General features: G+C 46.6%; 1 protein-coding gene across 2 annotated transcripts in view; it reads right to left on the bottom strand.

The window, feature by feature from the left end:
* Positions 1-2,241: 2,241 nt before the first annotated feature.
* The window catches only part of LOC129018826 (uncharacterized), a 52,431-nt gene continuing 38,132 nt past the window's right edge, over positions 2,242-16,540 (bottom strand). For both annotated transcript variants that reach the window (XM_054460792.1, XM_054460794.1), the window contains one exon: positions 2,242-4,078. The gene's annotated coding sequence lies outside the window, so the exon portion shown is untranslated. The remainder of the gene's footprint in view (positions 4,079-16,540) is intronic.

The following is a 16,540-nucleotide window of genomic DNA, read 5'->3' on the forward strand; positions in this document are numbered from 1 at the left end:
GGGGCCTTCTGGAGGATGGAGGATGGGAGGAGGGAGAGGATCAGGAACAACTAATGGGTACTAGGCTTAACACCTGGGTGATGAAATAATCTGTACAATAAACCCCCATTACACAAGTTATCCTATGTAAAAACCTGCACATGTACCCCTGAAGTTAAAATAAAAGTTAAAAATAATAATAATGATAATAATAATAAAAGTTCAATTCACATAGAAGATATAGTTTGCATGAACCTAATAAAATAGCCTCAAAATATATAAAGAAAAAATAAATAGAAGTACAGTAAAATTTATATATCCATTTCTATAGTGAGAATTTCATCATACCTTTTACTTATAATAGGTTAAGCAGACAAAAAATAATACGCATACAGAAAAGTTTTTTTAAAATCGGTTTAATCGTATTCCACACTTAAAATTATGGAATATACATTCTTCTGATCCATATTTATAATATTTACAAAATTGATTGCATGTATACTTGGCTATAAGGTAAGTCTCAATCATCCTACCTAGTTCCCCAACAAATGAAAAAATATGTAGGACAAGATTGGAAAGAGAGAAACACCACCAAAGAATCTAACAAGAGTAGTTCGGTATAATGTGAGGATATATGGCAAGTTGGCAAAATGTTAGATTCATATGCAATAATCAATTGCATTTTTATAGAGCAGCAACAAAGAGAAAGCATAATCTTTACAATGTTATTTGTAATAGCAATAAAAACTGTAGTGTACTAGGGAAAATCTAACAAAAGATGTGCAAGAAAAATTAATATTTTAAAACTTTATCCAAATAATTTAACCAAAACCTCAGTTAATAAAGTGATATTTAATGTGTGGATATAGCCAATGTGATGAAAATATCAAACGTTTTAGATTAATCTACAGCTTTAATGCTATTCCAATGAAAAACTGAACAGAGTTTTATACGGAGTTGTAAAATTAGACTACCATGAGAATGGTAGTCTGGTTATAGGCAAACTACATCTCACATCCCATTTCAGAATCTGTTTTCCAGGCGACCTGACTTAAGACAGGTACTCCCAGACTTCCATTTTTAACACAGACCTCTTTACTGAGCCCCAGACTCCTCTCCAGCTGTCTCGGCAACAACATCTATGCTTCCATCTCACACGTATCTCCAACTAAACCTGCATAAAATAAAACCATTCTATTCACTCCCACGAACTGCTTCTCCCCTCTTTCAGCAGCTCTCACTCCCATTCATCCAGTTGCTCTCTTCAGAAACCTTGACAGCTCACTCTTGCTCACCCTTCTATTCAATCAGCCATCAAGTCCTGTTGATTGCATATTCTCAATGCATTTCTTCTCTTTATTTCTGCTGCCACCTGACTGGCATCACCATCCGCTCTGGCTTGGACCCCTGATATAGCCTTCTATATGACTTCACACTCTCTCTCCTTAGTTTCGTGGTGGCCAGAGTGAAGTTTCATCCATTTGCTTATTTTATTGTAGCTCTATCCCACAGATCAAAATGCAGAAAGTACTGTGGACATACAAGTCTCCCTCCCAGACACCATCAGTAATGTTGGCAGGTTCTCAGGTATTCTTCCAAAGATAGCTTTTGCCTATTCAAGCATCTAAGCATATTCTCCCTTTCTGTCTCTGGCTGTCACTCTCCCACATGTATATGTAGCACACTGTACATACTGTTCTGTACTTTGCTTCTTTATTTACCAACACAGAGTGATGAGGCCTTGAAAGCATAAATCTGATCAACTCACACCCAAGTTTTAAATCCTTTTTTGGCTAGCTGTTACTCTAATGCTAAATCTGCAGTTTCTTAATATGGTAGTCTATGGTTCACAGAGAGTCTCCAGAAACTTTTTCTGTGGCCCATATAGTCAAGATTAGATGCCAAACATCTCCAGGCTGGCCATGCCCTGTTCAGAATGTTACCGATCTCATCATCCTCTGTTGTGTTAACCTGCCTCCCATTACCCCATCACATATTTCCATTATCTGGCCAGCTCCCACAAGCACTGGCGGTTGTGCTGCCTTCCTCTCCAGCCTCAGCTGCAGGCCAGCTCCCCTTCTCTCTCTGGCCACATTGACCTTTTCTCCATTCCTTTAGTGCCCTGAGATCTTTCTTACCTGAGCATGGCACAAGGTTCTATGGCAAAGCTGCTGTTTCATCTTCTATTGTTGCCTTTTCCTCTCTTTGCACTTGTATGATGCCCGTGCACCCTTCAGGACTCAGAATCTTTTTTTTTTTTTTGAGATGGAGTCTTGCTCAGTCACCAGGCTGGAGTGCAGTGGCGTGATCTCGGCTCACTGCAACCTCCGCCTCCCAGGTTCAAGCAATTCTCCTGTCTCAGCCTCCCTAGTAGCTGGGACTACAGGCACGTGCCACCACGCCCAGCTAATTTTTGTATTTTTTGTAGAGACGGGGTTTCACCATGTTAGCCGGGATGGTCTCGATCTCTTGACCTCATGATCCGCCCACCTTGGCCTCCCAAAGTGCTGGGATTACAGGTGTGAGCCACCACGCCCGGCCCCAGCCACCAAGCCTTGCCCCCAGGACTCAGATTCTATCATATCCCAAGTTCAGCCATCCATAATTTATCATTTCCTGGCATCCTTTATTTTCTCTAATAGCACTTACCACACTTGTAGCTGTATTTTGTCAATTCTAAAATTTACATATTTTTCTTTACATTTTAATCTTTCTGAAACTGGCAGGTGTCTTGCAATTAATGGTGACTTACAATTATAATGATGAAATTAATGGAATGTTAGATTTGACAACTGAGTAAATATTTATCTGTAAAAACATCAGCTTAATAAAACCTAGTAGAGTTTATGTGCCAGAGGGCAGGGACTATGGCTTTCTTGATCCCCCTATATCCACGGTGCCTAACACAGTGTTAGGCATGTAATAGATGCTCAACAACTAATTGTAGACTGAATGAATGAGCAAGGAAGGGGTAAAGTTGGACTTTGTTTTATGGATCCTGAATTTGCCTCTCTCAACGTTTTAACTGTCCAGAATTCATGAGTTCATGTTCTTCCTTGACTGTATCCTTCAAAGTTTTGGGAGTTTGCCATCTTCCCCTTAATCTTTGCCTTTTGTGACTGAAGAGACTGACTAGCTCAATATTGCTTCATGCAGAAACCACTTCATCTTTTTGGTCATTTTAATAAGCCACCTCTGCATCTTCTGTAGTTGTCTATGTCGTCTTTCTTGTGTTGGGATAAAATATCCTGTCCTTTTCTTGATTATTTCCTGCGTTTAGTTTATACTTCTGATGGCCATAGCCAGTGAAGATAATATTAAGACTATGTTAAATAATCTTGAACATATACTAGTTGCTTAATAGGCATTGGATGAGTTATTAATTTGTGATAATAGCTCTTTCCCCTCAAATCAGATTATGTTAATTCTGAGTCCAGAAACACAATTTTTAAAAAATGTTGATTTATTGGATTTTTAAAAAGTATGTGTTATTGTGCTTATTTTAAAGGCTAGTAAAGCTGATCTTCTAAACTATTGCTATTCTCCTAGTAAATGTCCCTTCAATAGCAATGGAAGCCATGTGCAGACATGATGCCTTGCAGCCCTTCAACAAAAGCAGCAAACCTACCCCTGCCACCCAGTAGTGCTCCATTGTCTTCCCCAGACTCTGTGCAGCAGGAACTTCTAGCTCCTGGATAAGTCTGGGCCCACTGAATTAGGATTTAACCAAATCAATGTGAAAAATTAGCCAGTTCTTGTAAGCCCACTTGAAGTTCAGTGACTGGCATCTTTGGAAATGTCGGCAGTGCTTAAAGACTTTCACCCAGTGAATCCTCTTACAGAAGCAGCTCTGTGTGCAGAACCCCAACAGGTAACCCTGACTCTCACTGCTGACAGTGTGTTTGCTTAGTGAGACCCACTGCTTGCCTTCCCACAAACACAGGGGAAGAAGCCCTGTGATAAGTGATGTCTGCATTTTGAAAGGTCGGAGAGAAAAGTGAGACCACTGCTTGACTTTCTGGCATATAAAGGCTGCACAGACAAGTTGGTGGCTGCAGAGAGGAATCTGTACTTGCCTTCCAAATAGTTCAGTCCAAGCCTAAAAGGGAGAGAAAAAGAAGGAACATTTATGAGTATCATAGATGGAATGAGGTCAGACTAGAATCATGTCTTCCAAAGATAATATAGCTGGCTGCTCTGCTGCTGTCACAATCGTTTCAGGGTTTACCTCAAGTGTGCCGTGGGTATGAATGGAATTAAGTATTAAGATGTCGCAGGAAGTCAGGGACCCCGAATGGAGGGACTGGCTGGAGCCACGGCAGAGGAACATAAATTGTGATGATTTCATGGACATTTATCAGTTCCCAAAATTAATACTCTTATAATTTCTTATGCCTGTCTTTAATCTCCTAATCCTGTTATCTTCATAAGCTGAGGATGTACATCACTTCAGGACCCTGTGATGATTGTGTTAACTGTACAAATTGGTTGTAAAACATATGTGTTTGAACAATATGAAATCTGATTGTAAAACATGGGTGTTTGAACAATATGAAATCAGTGCACCTTGAAAATGAACAGAATAACAGCGATTTTAGGGAAAAAGGGAAGACAACCATAAGGTCTGACTGCCTGCGGGTTCGGGCAGAATACAGCCATATTTTTCTTCTTGCAGAGAGCCTATAAACGGACATGCAAGTAGGAGAGATATCACTGAATTCTTTTCCTAGCAATTAATAATTCATACCCTGGGGAAGGAATGCATTCCTGGGGGGAGGTCTATAAACAGCCACTCTGGGAGTGTCTGTCTTATGCTGTTGAGATAAGGACTGAAATACACCCTGGTTTCCTGCAGTACCCTCAGCCTCACTAGGTTGGGGAAAAAAACCCACCCTGGTGAAATTGAGGTCAGATGGGTTCTCTCATCTTGAACTGTTTTCTGTTGTTTAAGATGTTTATTAAGACAATACATGCACAGCCGAACATACACCCTCATCACTAATTCTAATTTTGCCTTTCGCCTCGTGATCTTTGCTTTGCCCTTTGCCTTGTGATCTTTATTGCCCTTTAAAGCATGTGATCTTTGTGACCTACTCCCTGTTCGTACACCTCCTCCCCTTTTAAAGTCCTTAATAAAAACCTGCTGGTTTTGCGGCTCAGGGGACATCACGGACCTCCCGATATGTGATGTCACCCCCGGAGGCTCAGCTGTAAAATTCCTCTCTTTGTACTCTTTATTTCTCAGACTGGCCAACACTTATGGAAAATAGAAATAACTTACGTTGAAATATTGGGGGCTGGTTCCCCCAATATTAAGAAGTAATGAATTGGAATATTTTGCTTAGTACTATCTTCAGAGCATGCAAACCCGTAAATCCTGCAAAGCTGTCAAAAGGAAATACCTACTCTGCCAGTGATGTGGAGGAAAACAGATGCCACTTATTCAGTAAACTAATAACCACACAAAAGAAAAATGTTGACTAGATACCTAAAAGTTGGTTTGAAAGTTTGTCAATAAAAAATTTTATGGCCATGAACTGAGGAGGAAATTTAGCTGAACAGGTGAATTAGAGTTTTAGGTACTCTGACAAGGGGCACAGTAGGCATAGTATTTATGAATGGAAACCTGTTTATTCAACAGTTTTGATAGCTGAGAGTGCAAAAGACAAAAATCAAATTAATTCATTAAGGACTGCTTGTGTTTTATTTCTCCTTTATGTTCTATAAAAACTTGATTAAAACCCAAGTATGTAAGAATAGTATTAAAATGCACTTTGAATATAAAAGCAGAAGATAATTTTTGAAGCTAAGATAGGAGACTTGGAAGCAGGACCCTTGAATTATCTCCTTAATTTTGCCACAAATTAACTTTTAGCAAGCCACTTGGCTCTTCTTGCTTGATAATATACACCCAGCTTTTCCCTCCTGGTTCTGTAGGATACACAGTGTGCCTAGAAAACTCAAGAAAGGCCAGTGAAGATGGAGATATTGCGGATAGGGGGTGGATATTTTGTAAAATAATAGTTACAGGATACATATACACATTACACATGCATACATTTTTATTTGTGCTATTGTACAAACCACTTGCTTAGCATCAAGCATTGCTGTAACATGAATTAGGGCTAAGACAACTATGTCTTCACAATCTTTTATTTTCTATAGGCAAGCCCCTGGTGAGACTATCAACAGACTTCTGCACATCTCAGTACTGTTGGTGTAGAAGTGATACAAAAGTTTGAAAATGTTTTCCTCATTTAGAAAGGATTTTCTTCAAAGATTGTCTTACTTGCAAGTATACATACAGCCTTAAGATACGTCTCTTCTAAGTTTGCGAAGCATTTTAGTAGTCTTTAAAATACAAAAGGTGCATTAAAATCTTATATAAACTCGCTTTTTAAATTGAGTGAGTTCAGATGTTTGGATCTATTATTTGCAAAGGTTTATTGTAGTCATAATAACTAATCTTGCCAGGTAAAATAACAGCTGAAAATTTCTGGATAGCTCTCTCAAAGCTTAGCTTTGAGGATTGGGAGGAGTTTATGCTGAATGCAACATAAAGCAATGAAACTATTTGATGGTAAATAGATACTGAAACAGACTGTTTTGTCTAACCTCATTTACACTAAGAAAATCATATGTGTGTGTTATGACGTCTGTCCTCTAAAAGAATAATGTCCTAATTTGTAATATACTTATGCATACTATTAGAAAAATACCTGAAAAACTAGAAAGCTTACATATTCAAAATACACTTCAGTGAGAGATTATTAGGTCAGTGCTGATTCCAAGCTAATTTAAAATTATTGGCAAAAATCTAGGTGGCATGAGACTCCTGTCTTTTCATAGACCCTGATGTGCCTGTTTGATTCAGATGTCCGGTGTGGAATGTTCAGCCTTCTCAGGTGAAGTGCTTGTAATCTGGGAAAGAACTAGAGTGGGATTAAATTACTCGAGCTGTGGGTTCCTGCTTCTTTCTCTTCCCTGCACTTCGTTGATAAAGCCTTGAGAGGTGTTTACTATAATTCATGAATAAGTTAAAATTAAAAATTATTACATCAAAAATCAATCCCTTTAAAGGCAAAGTAATAAATACAATGTTTCTTTGTAACAATGTTGGAAGGTGCTTGAATTACACCATCACATCTGAGTTGGTCATTGAAGATAAGGGAAAATAGAGGGAGATACCTGTCACTCTGACCCCCTGGTTTCATTCTAGATAAATAACTTGCTTTTAGTATGAAGAGCTGGAATAGCTCCTATCTGTTCCAGAACCCAGGATGCTCACTTTGTACCAGAAAGACTGGAGGTAAAAGATACACTCCGTAATTCTTAACCTCATGGGTAAATTGCTGAATGGAAATAATATATACAGAACTACAATGGAACATCAACTATTTTCATGATAGTTGCTAAAGTCGGAACCTTTCTTTGGTTATTATCCAAGTGGATTACAACCGTTGAATACAGGTTAAATATGCCTTATCCAAAATTCTTGAGACCAGAAGAGTTTCAGATATGGGGTTGAATTTTGGATGTTTGCATTAAACTTACTGGGTTAGCATACAGAGTCTGAAAATCTGAAATCTGAAATACTCCAATGAGCATTTCCTTTAAACATCATGTGGCTGTTCAAAAGAATTTGGATGTTGGAGCACTTCAGATTTTGGGTTTTCGGATTTGAAATGCCCAACCTGTAGAAATACATTCTTTAGTGATTAATTCCATAAATCAGCTGGCTTTTAGTCTTTGGCAGTATATCCTAATTCAGACACTTACACTGAAAATGCAGAATAGTTAGAAAGCATTTCCTTTGAAACACTCAAAATATTTTATTTTGATAGGAAAATCTTGCTAGGAACAGGAACAAAAAAGGGAAGAAAAAGAAACACAGAATAAAGAAGTCAGAAGGCAAAATACTTCAGTTTCAAGTGAATCCAAATTAGACACAGGCCCTTGAATCTGAGGTCTAAATGATTTGTTATTCAATGGACTGAATACTTGGCCACAAAACCCTGACAGGCAGGGTGGAAATCCCAGAGACAGGCAGGGTGGATGTCCAAGAGGCTGAGAGTATAATTTAGAGGCTTACTGGCAGGCTGGATTATGAGGGGGCCATTTGAGAGCCTGGCAGAATGGGAGGCAGGCTGAGAGACTGCCTAGGAGGCTGGTAAGCTAGCAGGTTGTCTGCTTGGGCTAGAGGAGTGTTGGGAGGCTGGCTGAGATGCTGGCTGCATGAGAGGACGTTCTGGAGGGTAGCAGGTGGGAAGGGAAGCTTAAAGGCAAGTCTAAATGAAAGGCTACCTGGCTGGGAAGTTAGCTGACAGCCTGTGTGAAAGGCTGTCTATCTGAGAGGCTGACTTAAAGGCTTGCTAAAAGGCGGGCTGAGAGCAAGGGAGGCTGAGTCAGGCTAAGAGTGTGAACGCAAAGCCAGCTTGTTAAAAGGATGGGTTAGTGGCTAGTGGCATGGAAGGCTAATCAAAAAACTGGCAAAAAGGCTGGCCAAGTGGCAGCTTCTCTGGATGGGTGAGAAGCTTGCTGGAAGTCTGTTCAAAATGCTGTCTGCACGGGAGGCTGGTCATGAAGCTGGCTGGCTGGGGAGATGGCTTCCAGGCTTGCTGAGAGGTTTGCTGAGGCTGGATGGCTGAGAAGCTGGCTAAAAGTCTGGCCGGCATGTTGGCAAGCTAGAAGGCTTGCCAAGAGGCAGGGAGGCTGGATAGCTGAGAGGCTTGCTGGGAGGTTGTCTGAGAGGCTGGCTGCATGAGAGGCTGGTCTTGAGGCTTGCTGTGAGGCTGGCTGTGAGGCTGGCAGAGAGGCTGTTTGTCGGAGAGGCTGTTTGTTGGAGAGGCTGTCTGTCGGAGAGGCTGTCTGTCGGAGAGGCTGTTTGTTGGAGAGGCTGTCTGTCGGAGAGGCTGTTTGTTGGAGAGGCTGTTTGTTGGAGAGGCTGTTTGTTGGAGAGGCTGTCTGTCGGAGAGGCCACGTTAAAGGCGTGCTAAAAGGCCTGCTTGGAGCCCCGCAGGCAGAGTGAGGCTAAGAGGGTGAATGGAAGGCTGACTTGTTAGGAGGCTGACCTAGATGCTGGTTCCATGGGAGGCTAAATGAGAGGCGTTAGAAGGCCAGCCGAGTGGCAGGTTGCATGATCGGGCAGGAGGCTTGATGGAAGGCTATTCAAAACGCTGGCTGTATGGGAGGCTGGTCGTGAGGTTGGCTGGCTGGGAGGCTGGCTTAGAGGCTTGCTGAGAGGCTGCATGGCTAAGAAGTCGACTGAGATTCTTGCCGACAGGCTGGCTGGCTAGGAGGCTGGCCCAGAGGCAGACAGACAGAGGATAAGAGGCTTCCTGGGAGGTTGGCTGAGACTCTGGCCGCATGGGAGGCTGGTCTTGAGCCTGGCTGGCTATGTGGCTAGCTTAGAGGCTTGCCGAGAGGCTTGTTGAGAGAGGCTGCATGGCTGAGAAGCCAACTAAGAGTCTGGCTGGGAGACTGGCTGGCTGGCTAAAAGGCTGGCCAAGAGACAGGCAGGGTGGATGTCCAAGAGGCTTGCTGGGAGCATGTCTGATATGCTGGCCGCATGGGAGGCTGGTCGTGAGGCTGGCTGACTAGGAGGCTGGCTCAGAGGCTTGTTGAGAGGCTTTTTGGGAGGCTGCATGGCCAAGTCGGCTAAGATTCTTGCCAACAGGCTGGCTAGCTAGGAGGCTGGCCCAAAGGCAGGCAGGCTGAAAGGTCAAGGGGCTTCCTGGGAGGCTGACCAAGACGCTGGATGCATGTAAGACCGGTCTTGAGCCTGGCTGGAAACGTTGTTGGCTTAGAGACTTGCTGAGAAGCTAGATAACTGGCTGGATAAGAGGCTGGCTGGCTAGAAGTCTGGCTAAGAGCCTGTGTGAGGGGTTGTCTGTCTGACAGCCTGCATTAAATGCTTGCTGAAAGGCTTGCTGAGAGCCTAGCAGGCTGGGTCTGGCTAGGAGGATGGGTGGCAGGCTGGCTTTTTAGGAGGCTGACCTAGAGACTGGCTGAAGAAGAGGCAGGCGGGGACAAGAAACAGTCTGAGAGGCAGTTACTGACTGGTCAGCTGTCTGGCCTGGCGAGACATTTGCTGGGAGGCTGGCCAAGACGCTGGCTGCAGGGGAGGCTGGTGTTGAGGCTGGCTGGTTGAGGTGCTGGCTTAGAGGCTTGCTGAGAGGTTTGCTGGGAAGCTGGCTGAGATGCTGGTGGCATGGGAGGCTGGTCTTTACCTGGTTGGCTGGGAGGCTGGCTTAGAGGCTTGCTGCGAGGCTGGTCAAAGTACTGGCTGCATAAGAGGGTGGTCTAGAGGACTGAAGTTTTGGAGGCTGGCTTAGAGTCTTGCCGAAAGACTGCGGAAGAGCCTGGCTCACTGGAAGACTGGTGGAGAGCCTATGTGAGAGGCTGCCTGTCGGACTGAGAGGCTGCCTTAAAGGCTTGCTAAATGGCTTGCTTACAACCTGGCAGGATGAGTCCAGCTAAGAGGCTGAATGCAAGGCTGGCTTGTTAGGAGGCTGGCTAAGTGGCTTGCTGCATGGGAGGCTCACCGAAAGGCTGGTGATGAGGCTGGCCAAGTGGCAGGATATCTGGCTGGGCAAGAGGCTTGCTGGAAGTCTGTTCAAAATGCTGTCTCCACGGGAGGATGGTCTTGAGGTTTACTGGCTCTGAGGATGACTTACAGGCTTGCTGAGAGGCTTGTTGAGAGGCTTGGTGGCAGAAAAGCCAGCTAAGAGTGTGGCCGGCATGCTGACTGGCTAGGAGCTTGTGAACAGGCAGGCAAGCTGGATGGCCAGAGAGGCTTGCTGGGAGGCTGTCCAATACGCAGTCTGCATGAGATGCTGGTCTTGAGGCTTGCTAGCTGGGAGCCTGCTTAGAGGCTTGCTGTGAGACTGGCTGGTAGGCTGGCAGGGAACCTGTTTGAGAGGCTGTCTGAGAGGGCTTCGTTAAAGGCATTCTATGAGTGAGAATATGCGGTGTTTGGTTTTTTGTTCTTGCGATAGTTTACTGAGAATGATGATTTCCAATTTCATCCATGTCCCTACAAAGGACATGAACTCATCATTTTTTATGGCTGCATAGTATTCCATGGTGTATATGTGCCACATTTTCTTAATCCAGTCTATCATTGTTGGGCATTTGGGTTGGTTCCAAGTCTTTGCTATTGCGAATAGTGCCGCAATAAACATATGTGTGCAGCAGACGAGCATGGCACATGTATACATCTGTAACTAACCTGCACATTGTGCACATGTACCCTAAAACTTAAAGTATAATAATAATAAAATAAAATGTTTAAAAAAAAAAAGGCACTCTAAAAGGCCTGCTGGGAGCCCAGCAGCGGGAGTATGACTAACAGGCTGTGTAGAAGGCTGGATTGTCAGGAGGCTGGCCGCATGGGAAGCTAAACAAGGGACTCGTTGGCAGGCAGACCTAGTGGCAGATTGTGTGGCTGGGCGAGAAGCTTGCTGGATGGCTGTTTAAATGCTGGCTGCATGAGACACTGGTCGCGAGTCTGGTTGGCTTGGACGCTGGCTTACAGGCTTGTTGAGTGGCTTTTTCAGAGGCTGGATGGCAGAGAAGTCGGCTAAGATTCTTGCGGACAGGCTGGTTGCCCAAAAGGCTGGCCCAGAGACAGGCAGGCTGGGAGGCCAAGAGGCATGCTGGGAGGACAGCCGAGGAGCCGGCTGCATGGGAAACTGGTCTTGAACCTGGCTGGTTATGCGGTTGGCTTAGAGGCTTGCTGAGACGCTAGATAAGAGGCTGCATAAGAAGCTGGCTGGCTGGGAGTCTGGCTGAGAGCCTGTATGAGAAGTTGTCTGTCTGAGAGGCTGCCTGAAACTAAAAAGCTCGTTGAGAGTCTGGTAGGATGAGTCTGGATAAGAGGCTGAATGCAAGGCTGGCTTGTTAGGAGGCTGGCCTAGTGGCTTGGGGCATGGGAAGTGAAATGAAAGGCTGGCAAGGAGGCTAGGCAAGTGGCAGGTCGTCTGGCTAAGCAAGAGGCTTACTGGAAGACTGTTCAAAATGCTGGCTGCATGAGAGGCTGGTCTTTAAGGTGGCTGCCTGGAAGGATGGCTTACAGGCTTGCTGAGAGTCTTGATGGCTGAGGAGCTGGCTAAGAGTATGTCCGGCATGCTGGCTGGCTGGGAGGCAGGCAGGCTGGATGGCCAAGAGGTTTGCTGGGAGGCTGTCCGAGACGCTGGCTGTAAGAGAGGCTTGCTGGCTGGGAGTCTGCTTAGAGGCTGGCTGTGAGGTTGGCTTTTAGGCTGGCAGAGAGCCTGTCTATCTGAGAGGCTGCCTTAAAAGGCATGCTAAAAGGCCTGCAGGGAGCACCACAGGCAGAGTCTGGCTAAGAAACTGAATGGAAGACTAGCTTGTTACAAGGCTGTACTAGAGGCTGGCTGCATGGGAAACTAAATGAAAGGCTGGTTAGGAGGGCGGCTGAGTGGCAGGTCATCTGGCTGGGCAAGAGGCTTCCTGGGAGGATGTTCCAAACGCCGGCTGCATAGGAGGCTGGTCCTGAGGCTCACTGGCTGGCAGGCTGGTTTAGAGGCTTGCTGAGAGGATTTTTGAGAGGCTGCATGGCCGAGGCATTGGCTAAGATTCCTGCCTTCAGGCCGGCTGGATATGAGGTTGGCTTAAGGCAGGCAGGCTGGGTGGCCAGGAGGCTGGCCAAGACGCAGGCCGCATGGGAAACTGGTCATGAGGTGGGCTGACTAGGAGGTTGGCTTAGAGGCTTGTTGAGAGGCTTTTTGAGAGGCTGCATGGCTGAGAATTCAGCTAAGATTCTTGCCAATGGCTGGCTGGCTAGGAGGCTGCCCAAAAGGCAGGCAGACTGGGTGGCCAAGAAGTTGGCTGGGAGGCTGACTCACACGCTGAATGCATATAAGACTGCTTCTGAGGCTGGGTGGCAATATGGATGGCTTAGAAACTTGCTGAGAAGCTAGATAACAGGCTGGATAAAAGGCTGGCTGGTTAGGAGTCCGGCTGAGAGTCTGTCTGAGAGGTTGTCTGTCTAAGAGGCTACTGTAAAGACTTGCTAAAAAGCTTCCTGAGAGCCTGGCAGGACAAGTCCAGCTAAGAGGCTGAATGCAAGGCTGGCTTGTTAGGAGGCTGGCCTAGTGGCTTGCTGCATGGGAGGCTCACCGAAAGGCTGGTGAAAATTTTGGCTGAATAAGTGGCAGGTTGTCTGGCTGTGTGAGAGGCTTGCGGGAAGGCTGTCCAAACATTGGTTGCACGGAACCCTGGTCTTGAGGCTGGCTGGCTTTTCAAAACACAGGCTGCATAGGAGGCTGGACATGAGGCTGTAGGGCTAGGAGGCTGGCTTAGAGGCTTAATAGGATTTTGAAAGCCTAGACTGCTGAGAAGGTGGCTAAGACCCTTGCTGGCAGGCTGGGTAGCTAGGACGCTGGCCAAGAGGCAGGCAGGCTGGGAGGCCAAGAGACTTGCTGGGAGGCTGCTTGAGACACTGGCTGCATGAGAGGCTGGTCTTGATCCTGGCTGGCGACGTAGCTGGCTGAGAGGCTGGATGACAGGCTGAATAGGAGTGTCAGTCTACGAGTCTGGCCAAGAAACTGTGTGAGAGGCTGTCTCTCTGAGAGGCTGCATTAAATGCTTGCTGAAAGGCTAGCTGAGAGCCTGGTAGGCTGAGCCCAGCTAGGAGGCTGTGTAGCAGGCTGGCTTTTCAGGAGGCTGATGTAGAGACGGGCTGCAGGGGTGGTGGGCCAGGCTTAAGGGCAGTCTGAGAGGCTTGCTGAGTGGCCAGCTGTCTGGCCTGGCAAGAGGCTTGCTGGGAGGCTGGACAAAATGCTGGCTGTATGGGAGGCTGGTGTTGAGGCTGGCTGGTTGGAATGATGGCTTAGAGGCTTGCTGAGCAGCTTACTGGGAGGCTAGCTGAGATGCTGGTGGCCTGGATGGCTGACCTAAAAGATGGCAGTTTGGGAGGCTGGCTTAAGAGTCTTGCTGAAGGGCTGCATTAGAGCCTGATTCACAGGGAGACAGGCCGAGAGCCAGTGTGAGGGGCGGGTTGTCTGTCTGAGAGGTTGCTGTAGAGGCTTGCTAAAATAAAAAGCTTGCTGAGAGCCTGGCAGGATGAGTCCAGCTAAGAGGCTGAATGCAAGGCTGGCTTTTTAGGAGGCTGCCCCAGTGGCTTGATGCATGGGAGGCTAACCGTCAGACTGATGAGGAGGCTGTCCATGTGGCAGGTTGTCTGTCTGGGTGAGAGGCTTGCTGGAAGACTGTTCCAAACACTGCCTGCATGGAAGGCTGGTCTTGAGGCTGGCGGGCTAAGAGAATGGCTTAAAGGCTTGCTGAGAGGCTCTTTGAGTGGCTAGGTGGCTAAGTAACTGGCTCAGATCCTGGCAGTCATGGAGGTTTGCCGGGAGCTTTGCCAAGAGCGAGGCTGGCAGGAAGGTCAGAGAGGCAGCCTGGGAAGCTGTTTGATACATGGGCTGCAATAGAGGTTTAGTCTTGACGTTTGCTGGCTGGGAGGCTGGTTTTGAGGCTTGCTGTGAGGCTGGCTGGTAGGCTGGCAGAGAGCCTGTTTGAGGGGCTGCCTGTATGAGACAATGCCTTAAAGGCATTCTAAAAGGTGTGCTGGGTCCCCAACAGACAGAGTCTGGCTAAGAGGCCGAATGGAGACCTTGCTTGTTAAAACGTTGGCCTAGAGGCTGGCTATACTGGATGTTCAATGAGAGGCTAGTGAGCAGACCAGCCGGGTGGCAGGTTTTCTGGCTGGAAGACAGGCTTGCTGAAATGCTGTTCAAAACACTGGCTGCATGGGAGGTTGACTGTGAGGCTGGTTGGCAAGGAGGCTGGCTTAGAGGCTTGAGAGGCTTTCTGAGAGGCTGGATGGCTGAGAAGTTGGCTGAGACACTTGCCGGCAGGCTGGCTGGCTGGCTAGGGTACTAACCAAGATGCAGGAAGGCTGGGAGGCCAAGACATTTGTTTTGAGGCTGGAAGAGATGCTGGCTGCATGGGAGTCTGGTCTTGAGCCTGGCTGGCTACGTACCTGGCTTAGAGGCTGGATGACAGGCTGAAAAGGAGGCTGACTGGCTATGAGTCTGGCCAAGAGCCTGAGTGAGAGGATGTCTGTCTGAGAGACCGCATTAAATACTTGTGGAAAAACTGAGATCCCAGTATGCTGAGTTTGACTAGGAGAATGGGTGGCAGGCTGGCTTTTCAGGAGGTTGACATAGAGACTGTTGGTAGGGTTGGCAGGCCAGGCCGAGAGGCCATCTGAAAGGCTTACTGAGTGGTCGGTTGTCTGACCTAGTAAGACACTTGCTGGGAGGCTGGCGAAGACGCTGGCTGTATTTGGCTGGTGTTGAGGTTGGCTGGTTACCTTGCTGGCTTAGAGGCTCCCTGAGCAGTTTGCTGGGAGGCCGTAAGAGATGCTGGTGGTGTGGGAGGCTGGTCTACAGAATAGCTTTAGGGAAAAGAAAGAGAGATCAGACTGTTACTGTGTCTATGTAGAAAAGGAAGACATAAGAAACTCCATTTTGACCTGTAGCCTGAACAACTGCTCTGCCCTGAGATGCTATTAATCTGTAACTTTGCCCCAACCTTGAGCTCACAGAAACATGTGTTGTATGGAATCAAGGTTTAAGGGATCTAGGGCTGTGCAGGATGTGCCTTGTTAACAAAATGTTTGCAGGCAGTATGCTTGGTAAAGGTCATCGCCATTCTCCATTCTCAATAAACCAGGGGCACAATGCACAGCGGAAAGCCGCAGGGATCTCTGCCCTGGAAACCCGGGTATTGTCCAAGGTTTCTCCCCATGTGATAGCCTGAGATATGGCCTCGTGGGATGGGAAAGACCCGACTGTCCCTCAGCCTGACACCTGTGAAGGGTCTGTGCTGAGGAGGATCAGTAAAATAGGAAGGCCTCTTGCAGTTGAGATAAGAGGAAGGCCTCTGTCTCCTGCGTGCCCCTGGGAACGGAATGTCTCGGTATAAAACCCAATTGTACATGTGTTCTATTCTGAGATAGGAGAAAAACCACCCTGTGGCAGGAGGCGAGACATGTTGGCAGCAATGCTGCTCTGTTATTCTTTACTCCACTGAGATGTTTGGGTGGAGAGAAGCATAAATCTGGCCTACGTGCACATCCAGGCATAGTACCTCCCCTTGAACTTAGTTGTGACACAGATTCCTTTGCTCACATGTTTTCTTGCTGACCTTCTCCCCACTATCACCCTGCTCTCCTGCCGCATTCCTCTTGCTGAGATAGTGAAAATAGTAATCAATAAATACTGAGGGAACTCAGAGACCAGTGCTGGTGCAGGTCCTCCGTATGCTGAGCGCTGTTCTCCTGGGCCCATTGTTCTTTCTCTATACTTTGTCTCTGTGTCTTATTTCTTTTCTCAGTCTCTCGTCCCACCTGACAAGAAATACCCACAGGTGTGGAGGGGCTGGTCCCCTTCAATAGCAGTTTTGGAGGCTGGCTTAAGAGTCTTTCTGAAAGGCTGCATGAGAGCCTGGCACACAGGAAGACTGGCCGACAGCCTGTGTGAGAGGCTGACGCTCTGTCTGAGAGGCTGTCATAGGGGCTTGCTAAAAAGCTTCC

Source organism: Pongo pygmaeus, chromosome 17, assembly GCF_028885625.2.
Source record: "Pongo pygmaeus isolate AG05252 chromosome 17, NHGRI_mPonPyg2-v2.0_pri, whole genome shotgun sequence".
NCBI classification, from domain to species: domain Eukaryota; kingdom Metazoa; phylum Chordata; class Mammalia; order Primates; family Hominidae; genus Pongo; species Pongo pygmaeus.